The sequence below is a fragment of the Morus notabilis genome, unplaced genomic scaffold (assembly GCF_000414095.1).
Source record: "Morus notabilis unplaced genomic scaffold, ASM41409v2 Scaffold860, whole genome shotgun sequence".
Classification (NCBI taxonomy): Eukaryota; Viridiplantae; Streptophyta; class Magnoliopsida; order Rosales; family Moraceae; genus Morus; species Morus notabilis.
This window is the reverse complement of record NW_010361004.1, coordinates 23,075-32,699: the sequence shown is the minus strand read 5'-3', so window position 1 is coordinate 32,699 and position 9,625 is coordinate 23,075.

Below are 9,625 nucleotides of genomic sequence, written 5' to 3'. Positions count from 1 at the left end.
ATGTAAACTTCCTCTTCGAGATCTCCGTTAAGGAAAGCGTTCTTTATATCAAGCTGATGAAGTTGCCAGTCCAAGTTGGCTGCTAATGAGAGGAGTATTCGAATGGTGTTAAGCTTTGCAACAGGGGCAAAAGTCTCCTGGTAATCAACCCCATAGGATTGAGTGAAGCCCCTTGCTACTAACCGAGCCTTGAGTCTCTCAATGCTTCCATCTGCTTTGTGCTTCACGGTAAAGACCCATTTACAACTCACTTTTTTCTTTCCTGGCGGGGAGTTCAGTAATAGTCCATGTTCCATTCCTTTTCAAGGCCATGATTTCCTCTTGGACTGCCTTTTTCCAACCTGGGTGACTCATTGAATGTTTGCTGGAATTTGAACATTATCCAGCCCTGAAGTAAAGGCTCGATAGGATGGAGAGAGACTTGCATATGATATAAAGTTCTTGATTGGATGTTGAGTACAGGTTCGAGTACCTTTCCTTACGGCAATGGGTAGTCCCAAATCATCTATAATCTGAGTCTCAAGTGATCCTTCCTGTTTCGGCTCATTTCCACCTCCTATGCTAGTTTCTGCAGTCATTGGATCTGGTTCAGATTCATGAACAAGAATGAGATGTACCAAGTTCTCCATCTCCCCCTGAGGGTGCTTTTTCCCCCTGGTGTATACTTGAAGTTCCTTAGTTGGTGGCAGAGGACAGGACTGACTCAGAGAAGGTATATTAGGAGGATTAGCCGAAGCTTTAGGTACAAGGATTGGACCGGATGGAGACGTTTCTGGCTAATTTGGTGGTATCTGGACTGGACATAGGGCTGATTTGGTGGTTTCTGGTGGTATTTTGTGGCTGTATATTTGGACTAATTTCCGGCTGATCTAGCAAAGAATCCCAACTCCAAAACTGAAGTTCTTTCCGAGTATTCTCCCCCTGAATTTCAGTTTTGGAGAAATAAGGTGTGTTTTCGAAGAAAGTCACATCCATTGTGTCATAAACTCTTCCGGTGCTGGGACAAAAACACTTATAACCTTTCTTATTTGTGGAATAACCGAGGAAGACACATTTTATGGACTTTGGATCAAGTTTACTCCTGTTTTGGGGGTAGACATGGACAAATGCAGAACACCCAAAGATTTTGAAGGGAAGATCGGAGGCAAGAAACTCGAGCATGAGGGAAGATTTCAATGAGGGCTTGACGTGGTGTTCTAAATTTTAGAACACGAGATGGCATCCTATTGATGAGATATGTAGAAGTAAGAATGGCTTCCCCCCAAAGATATTTTGGAACACTAGTAGAAAACATAAGGGATCGGGCTACTTCTAACAGGTGACGGTTTTTCCTCTCAGCCACACCATTTTGCTGGGGTGTGTTAACACATGAACTCATTTGGACAATCCCTTGTTGGGACAAGTAGTTACCTAGAACTGAATAGAAGTATTCCCTAGCATTGTCAGACTTAAGAATTTGGATACTGTGTTTGGATCATGGAGTTGAATGCTTGGAATATTCTATCAACTTCTGATTTTTCTTTCATAAGGAAAACCCAAGTGAGTCGGGTATGATCATCCACAAAGGTCACAAACCATCGTGCTCCATTAATATTTTTTATTCGAGCGGGTCCCCAAATGTCACTGTGAATCAATGCATATGGTTTTGATGGACAGTAGGGCACACTTGGATAAATAGAACGTGTGTGTTTTGCAAGTTGACAGATCTCACAATTGAAAAATTTTGACTTTTTATTGATGAATAAATGAGGGAATAACCTTTCAAGATACATAAAGTTTGGATGACCTAATCGATTGTGCCATAACATGACTTCACTATCTTTAGTGACACTAGAATTGAAAACAGACTTAAGACTGAAAAAACTAATTGATTGACTCGTAGGAAAGTTTTTGCTTCCAACTAAAGCTTCTCCAAGTTGAGGCATTTTGAAGAATAGAGTTCCGAGCACATCTCAGCACTGCCAATCCTCTTCCTCGAACCCAATTCCTGAAAAACACACATTTGGGAGAAATGTAGTAACACAATGATGATCACAAATATCAACATTCATTGAATTGATGAGCCAAGACATAATTTGATGATTTTTTGCCTTCCACTTTTTGTAACCTGGATCATCGTTCTTCGGAATTGGAATCTCCCCTATTAGATAATCCTCTTTGCCTCTGCCACAGATGAACATCCGGACTAATTGAGACCATTGGAGGAAGTTTTGCCCATTAAGTTTGTGGCTAGTGATCAGGGGTGAGAGATTTTCAGAATTTTCAGAATTTCTAGAATGTCCAGAATTTGGAGGAGCAGATGTTTGATCGGAATGAGAAGAAACTTCAGAGGGAGAGTTGGTTGTTTCAGATGCCATAGCTGTGCTTGGCTATGAGGGATGGCTGAGAATGGAGGCTAGGGTTTTTTCCGGATTGGAATGGAGGCTAGGGTTTTTTCTTAGAGAACCGGCTCTGATACCATGAAGATTTTGAGGAAGAAATAATCTTCTATTTTCTCATTGAATTAATCGGTAACATGTACACACTTATATACAATATTTACATAACCAATAAAGGTAACAAATCCCTACAAATAAGGAAAGGATAATCTTTTCCTAAACCTAAGGAATCCGGATTCTCTAATCCCGTGATTTCCTCCTATACGTAATTCTAGATAACTTTGAGGGAAATTCCACATTTGAGGTATCCTCATTTTCAATGTTTACCAATGTCTCATATTCATTGTTTTTTCCTTTTTTATCGGGTAAAAAATCTTCCAATAACCAATTAAAAGACGAAGAATCTTCACTAGATGTCTCTCCCTGAAGATGAGTTTTAAAAAAGGATTTGTCTTCAAAGAAGGTGCATCCATGGAGATAAAAAAAATTTTGGATATTAGATCAAAACATTTGTACCCTTTTTGAGTCGAAGGATAACCAACAAAATCACATTTTCTTGCTCTAGGATCAAGTTTTGCGCGATTGACATCATGAATGTGTACAAATGTAGTAGTACAACCAAAGATTTTAAGGGGAAGATCATGGGAGAGCCAAGACGAAGGAAAATGTTCCTTAAAGTAATTTAGAGGGGTTTGAAATTTTAAAATTTTCAAAGGCATTCTATTAATCAAATATGTAGATGTGAGAACAGCTTCACCCCATAAATATTTAGGAACATTATTAGAAAGCATTAAAGACCTTGTTACCTCTCGAAGATGTTTATTTTTTCTCTCAGCGACTCCATTTTGTTGTGGAGTGTTGTTGCATGAGCTTGGTGAACAATACCATTTTGCCCGAAAAAAATCCCCTAGAATCTCATTGAAATACTCTTTGCCATTGTCACTTTTGAAAACTTGAATATGAGTTTGAAACTGTGTTTGAATCATTTTATAAAAGTTTTTAAACACATTTTCAGCTTTTGTTTTTTCATGGAGTAAAAACACCCATGTGATCCGAGTATGGTCATCAATGAATGTGATGAGCCATCTTTTTCCAGTGATTGTTTTTATTCTTGAAGGTCCCCACACATCACTATGAATTACAGAAAAAGGTTTTGTGGCCTTATAGGGTTGTGCCGGAAAGTAAGTGCGATGATGCTTGGCAAGTTCACAAATTTCACATTGAAATGAAGATGGATTTTTATTCAAAAACAACTTTGGAAATAAATGTCTCAAATAATAGAAACTTGGATGTCCTACCTAAAATGCCATAACATAATTTTATTCTCATTAGGAATTGAAATAGAATTGAGACAAGTTCACTGGGATTGCCTATTCAAGTCGTATCCATCTTCAAGGAGATATAGACCTTCAACTTGCTTAGCATTGCTAATCGTCTTTCTCGTGATCAAATCCTGAAATTGACAACCGGAAGAGGAAAAATTAGCCTGACACTTTTGATCAACGGTTATTTTACTGATCGACAACAAATTACATGACAACTTGGGGACATGAAGAACATTATGGAGTGTCAGAGAAGGAGAAATAACAATTGATCCTTTCCCAGCTACTGCTGAGAAAGAACCATCTGCTATTTTGACTTTTTGATTTCTTGCATAAGGGTTATATGAAGAAAAAAATTCTGATGATTCGGTCATATGATCCGTTGCTCCAGAATCGATTATCCAAGAATCTTTTGAATTGACACTGAAACAAGACGCTATGAGATGATTATCTTTCTGAACTAGAGAACAAGAAGGATTTGAATTATTGAGATTTTGAGACTAGAGAAGTTTACAGATTTGCTCTATATGTTCCTTTGTGAATGACGGCATTCTAGAGGTAGCTTCGGTCCTTGATTTAGAAACATTAGCACGGTTATCTCCAGGTGTTTTTTTCTTCCAATTGTTCGGTTTACCATGGATTTTCCAGCATGTCTCCCGAGTATGCCATGGTCATTTACAATGATCACACCAAGGCTTCGTTTTGCTATTCTTTTCCTCCTTCAGCCGTGGCCCCTTTGGACATAAGTGCAGAACCTTCTGTCTCCGATTCATTTTTCCCGATCATCACTTTCTGCCTCTTTTCCTCTCTTCTAACTTCTGAGAAAACTTCTTGAATGGATGGCAACGGCTTTCTCCCCAAAATCCGGCCTCTAACCTCATCTAAATCTTGATTTAACCTTGCAAGAAAGACAAAAACACGGGCATTCTCTTCCCTTTTTTGTGCCGGATGCTGTCATTTGGGCACTCCCATTCGTCTTCATTGCATAGGTCTAACTCCTGCCACAAGGTTACAAGTTCATTGTAGAACACTGTAACGTTTCTATCTCCTTGTTTAGCCTTCCATAGCTTAGTCTTCAACTCGAAAATCTTAGATGAGTTCTCAATATCCGAGTACGTCTCATGTACAGCCTCCCAGACATCCTTGGTTGTTGGCAGAAACATATGTGGCTTTCCAATGACTGGTTCCATCGAGTTAATCAACCAAGCTGTGACAAGAGAGTTCTCAAATCTCCACGCTGTCATGTTTCGGTCACCTGCAGCCGGTCTTGTGTTTTCCCCGGTCAAATGGCCGAGTTTCCCTCTGCCATCAATAGCAAGCTTCACCGATTGAGCCCACTCCATTTAGTTTATGGCTGGTCAATTAGAAGGACATGCTTGAACTAAAGAAATCATCAGCACTGTTCTTTGCTCCTCCGCTAACTACTGGCCCTCTTGAACCCGGTTGCACATTCTCTAATGAGGCACCGGAACTCACTGCACATGGACTATCACCCGCTGCAGAGGAGTCTCTTTTTTGGCCAGTCATTGCTAGTCTATAATCCATGTAGACAGCGGAAATAAGAGAATAAAGAAAGAGGGAATTGAAAGGCTGCGGATGAAGGATTGGAAGGCTAATTTTTCAAGAAAGAGCCGTGGCTCTGATACCATGTTAGTTTACCAATCCATCCCAAAAGCTTAAGCTATTAGGAGGTGGGCTAACAATAGTTTAATATTTTAACACTCCCCCACACGTGTGGGCTGGACAATGGACAATCGTGTGGGTAAATTAATATGAAAGCCCGACACGTGAATATTTAAGCCCGAGATATATTAAAGACCCAACACATGATGACAATTTAAATGGGGATAGAATGCAATTACGGGGGTTTGAACTCAGGACCTCCCACTCCGATACTATGTAAGCAATGGAGAATAGAAGTCCTAATCTCCACACCATCTAAAGAAATTCCATCACTCTGATTACTTGAGTTACTAAACCTACAATGCATGTATTCAGTTTTAGTCCTACTTAACTTAAATCCCTTCGTCTTGAGAGTCTGTCTCCCTAGTTCTAACTTACGGTTAACTCCTTCCCTATGTTCATCAACTACAACTATATCATCCGCAAAAAGCATACACCAATGAACTCTATCTTGGACTTTTCTTGTCAGCTCATTCATCACGATGGTGAAAAGATAAGGACTAAGAGCATATCCTTGATGAAGGCCAATCCGAATGGGGAAGTTTGTCGTGTAGCGTCCAGCAGTCCTCACACTCGTGACCACCCCATCGTACATGTCCTTAATTACCTTAATATACCTCATATGCACTCCTCTTTTTCAGCACCCACCATACAACTTCCCTCGGCACCCTATCATATGCCTTTTCTAAATCTATAAAGACCATATGTAGGTCCGTCTTGGCTTCTCTGTATCTTTCCATCAGCATCCTAAGAAGAAAAATAGCTTCAGTGGTTGATCTGCCTAGCATGAAGCCAAATTGGTTACCTGAGATGGAAGTTGTGGCCCTTAATCTCTTTTCGATAACTCTCTCCCAAAGTCTCATAGTGTGACTTATTAACTTTATGCCCCTATAATTATTACAATTCATCACATCTCCTTTTTTCTTGAAGATGGGGACAAGAATATTTTTCCTCCATGCATCAGGCATATGCTTCTTCTTTAGTATCTCATTAAAAAGCTTAGTGAGCCACACAATTCTAACATCTCGTAACGCCATCCAAACCTCTATTGGAATATCATCTGGCCCACATGCCTTCCATTTTTTCATCTTCCGTAGTGCAGTTTTAACTTCCAAGACTCTGATCCCTCTTGTATACATCACATTAGGTTCTCCTTGTGACCTAAGATTGCCAAACTCTATCGCATGATCATCATTATAAAGCTTCTCAAAGTAACTCCCCCACCTTTCCCTAATGTCTTTATCTCATGTCAGAACTTGATCCGTATCATCCTTAACACACCTCACTTGATTTAGGTCCTGAGACTTCCTTTCTCTTATCTTAGCTAATTTATATATATCTTTCTCTCCTTCTATAGTCCCAAGTTTCCTATATACCTCATCTAAGTAAGTAGAACGAGAACGAGCCTTACTAAATGCTCGCTTAGCTTTTTTCTTCGCTTCTTTGTACTTATTAAAAGTTTCAACATCCTTACGCTTTGGTAAATCTCTATATAAATCCCTCTTGGTCCTAATAGCCTTTTGAACTTCCTCACTCCACCACCAGGTTTCTTTCCCAGGGGGCCTTGATTCCCCTAGTATCTCCTTTGCCACTTTTATTCCTTCATAGTTTTAGAGAAATTGTACAGGGATTATATAGACTTAGTGAGGTCTAATCTAATCATTAAAACAGAGAAACAAAATCTATAAATAAGGAAGCAATACAAAGTCAAATATCCTCTCCTAATATCCGGATTCTCTATCTCCTAATATCCGGTCATATAGCCATACAACTGTCATACATCCATACAACTGTCATACAGCCATACAACTATTTCACAGCTCATAGTTTCCTAATTTACCGACAATTGTTAATTTTCTATTTCACATTCCTATTTATTTATTTATTTACTTATTTATCTATTTATTTATTTATCTAGTTACCTATTTAATTAATTAATTAATGTGTTGTTCAAGCTTATTTTAAAATCAGGAATCATTATTTCATAACCCCTGTATTTTGTCAAAATGGTGCATTTTGCACTACGTTTTCAGAAATACTTGTAAAGTGTAGGGGATAATTTAACACTATCTGTGAAACATCATAGGGAGTATGTGTCATGAAGCTTTTCAGCCAGCTTTTTTCCAAGAAAGAGATGCGGATCCTAATGGTTGGTCTTGATGATGTTCCTCCATGCTCTACAAGCTCAAGCTTGGTGAGATTGTCACAATAATTCCTACCATTGGTGAGTTCATCCTTCCATATTGAGTTGATTAGGATGCTCATATGTTATGTTTTCTGTTTATGATAACTGCTTCTGAACTTTTATTTGGGGGGTTAAATGTTTGGTCTGACCTATTTGAAACTTAAAAAATGTCGATATCATAAATTAGTAAATTTTGATTTTCATGTAACAATATTCAAAAGCCAACTCATATAATTTGTGCGATGATTGTTCCTAATTGTTCCTAAATTAAAGTTAGAAGATATGTTTCTGAATCAAGATCTCACAGTATATTTGTTTTGGTTGTAAATGGATCTTAAGCATTTTAAATCAAAAGCCAATTCATGTCATTTGTGCGATGATTATTGGGAGCTGAGACATAATTGTTCTTAAATTGTAGTATGAAGATATATTTCTTGAATCACGATCTCATGGTAGTTGCAAATGGATCTTAAGCATTTTAAATATAATGTGGTTGCTAAATATAAAATTATTAAACATTCTTCAAGCTTTATATATGTACATTTATGATTATTGTGATTAATGCGATTAAGTACACACTTTTTTGTTTACAAGTTTCAATGTGGAGAACATCAGCTACACTGTTAGGATGTTAGGGGTCTGGACAAGGTATGAAATTTTAAAACTTGTATCTGCACCTTTTATAAGCCACAACTTTATGTGCCTGTTTTTACCCTAGGATTTAAGAACTTTATGAACTTGATAATTAAACATTTACTGTTGCTCATCCCTATAATTTTCTATTGCTTATATTTTTCCTTCTTACCATTTTATTTCCTTCTTACCAAGCAGAGTCTGAAATCATTATTCACCACAATACACGAGTAAATTGAAAACAGATAACACGGCCCTAACCACCAAAAATCTAACAACACAACAACAAATTCAATAAAGATTAGGTTTTGTCATTATGCAATGGTTCCGGTGAGTTTTTTTTTTTTAAATCTCTAATTTACATCTATGATGATCTTCTATCTTTGTTGTATGTCAATTGCTCTAACTTTTTTTAGTTAAAAAATGAATTTCGATTATTTTCTTAATATCGTATCCTTTTTTATTTTTTATTTGTGTTAAAAATTTCTTCTTATATGTACTACTTAAGAAGAAATTGAATGTTGATTCTTTTCCTGATATTCCTCTCTTTATCTTAATTATTTTTTTCCCGTTTGCTAATTAGACAAGAAAATCTATGCATATTTAGAAGTCTTAAAACCCTGCCCCAACGTTTCGTCCCTAGAGACGAAATGTTTCGTCCTCCTTTTTATTTGTTTATTTTTTCATTTTCTACATTCATTTCTGGCTTCTAGTTTGATGCATTTGACCCTCTTTTCATGTTCCTCAACGTGTTTTTCACCACTAAGAGCTCTCTCTATCTCTCACTAACTTATCTTACCCTTATCCTTGATTTTAGGCTAGGAAACCATCACTTTCGAGGTCCAGAGCAGCAACACCATCAACAACACCAAGGCCAAGACCTAGGTATAAATTAAAGTATTAATTACAAAAATTCCTCTTAAATTATATCCCTCGTAACAGTTGGTCCCTTGATCTTTAAAACGTAACATCCATTCCCGTTGAAGAATGAAATGTTAACAAAAAAAAAGCCCTTCATTAAGTTTTTAAATGAAATTGACATTTAATTTGCCATTTTGAGGATATTTTGATAATTCTATGGTTTGAAATTTAATTTGAATTTAAACTAATTTAAATATTCAAAAAAAAACTTTATAATTTTTTTATTCTACCAAAAAAATTATAAACCATATAGCTACCAAAATACCCCAAAATAACAAATTACATGTCAATTTCCCCTAAAAAAACTAACGGAGGGCTTTTTTTTGTTGATATTTCATTGTTCGAGAGAATAGATATTATGTTTCAAAGATTAGGGAGCAAAGTGTTAAAAATGGTATTGTTCACGGGGAATTTTTGTAATTATTTTATTCTTTAATTGTTTCAATTTGGGATTCTTCTTGTTTGGATAGAAAATCCTTTGTTAGAAAATAATTATTAGACGT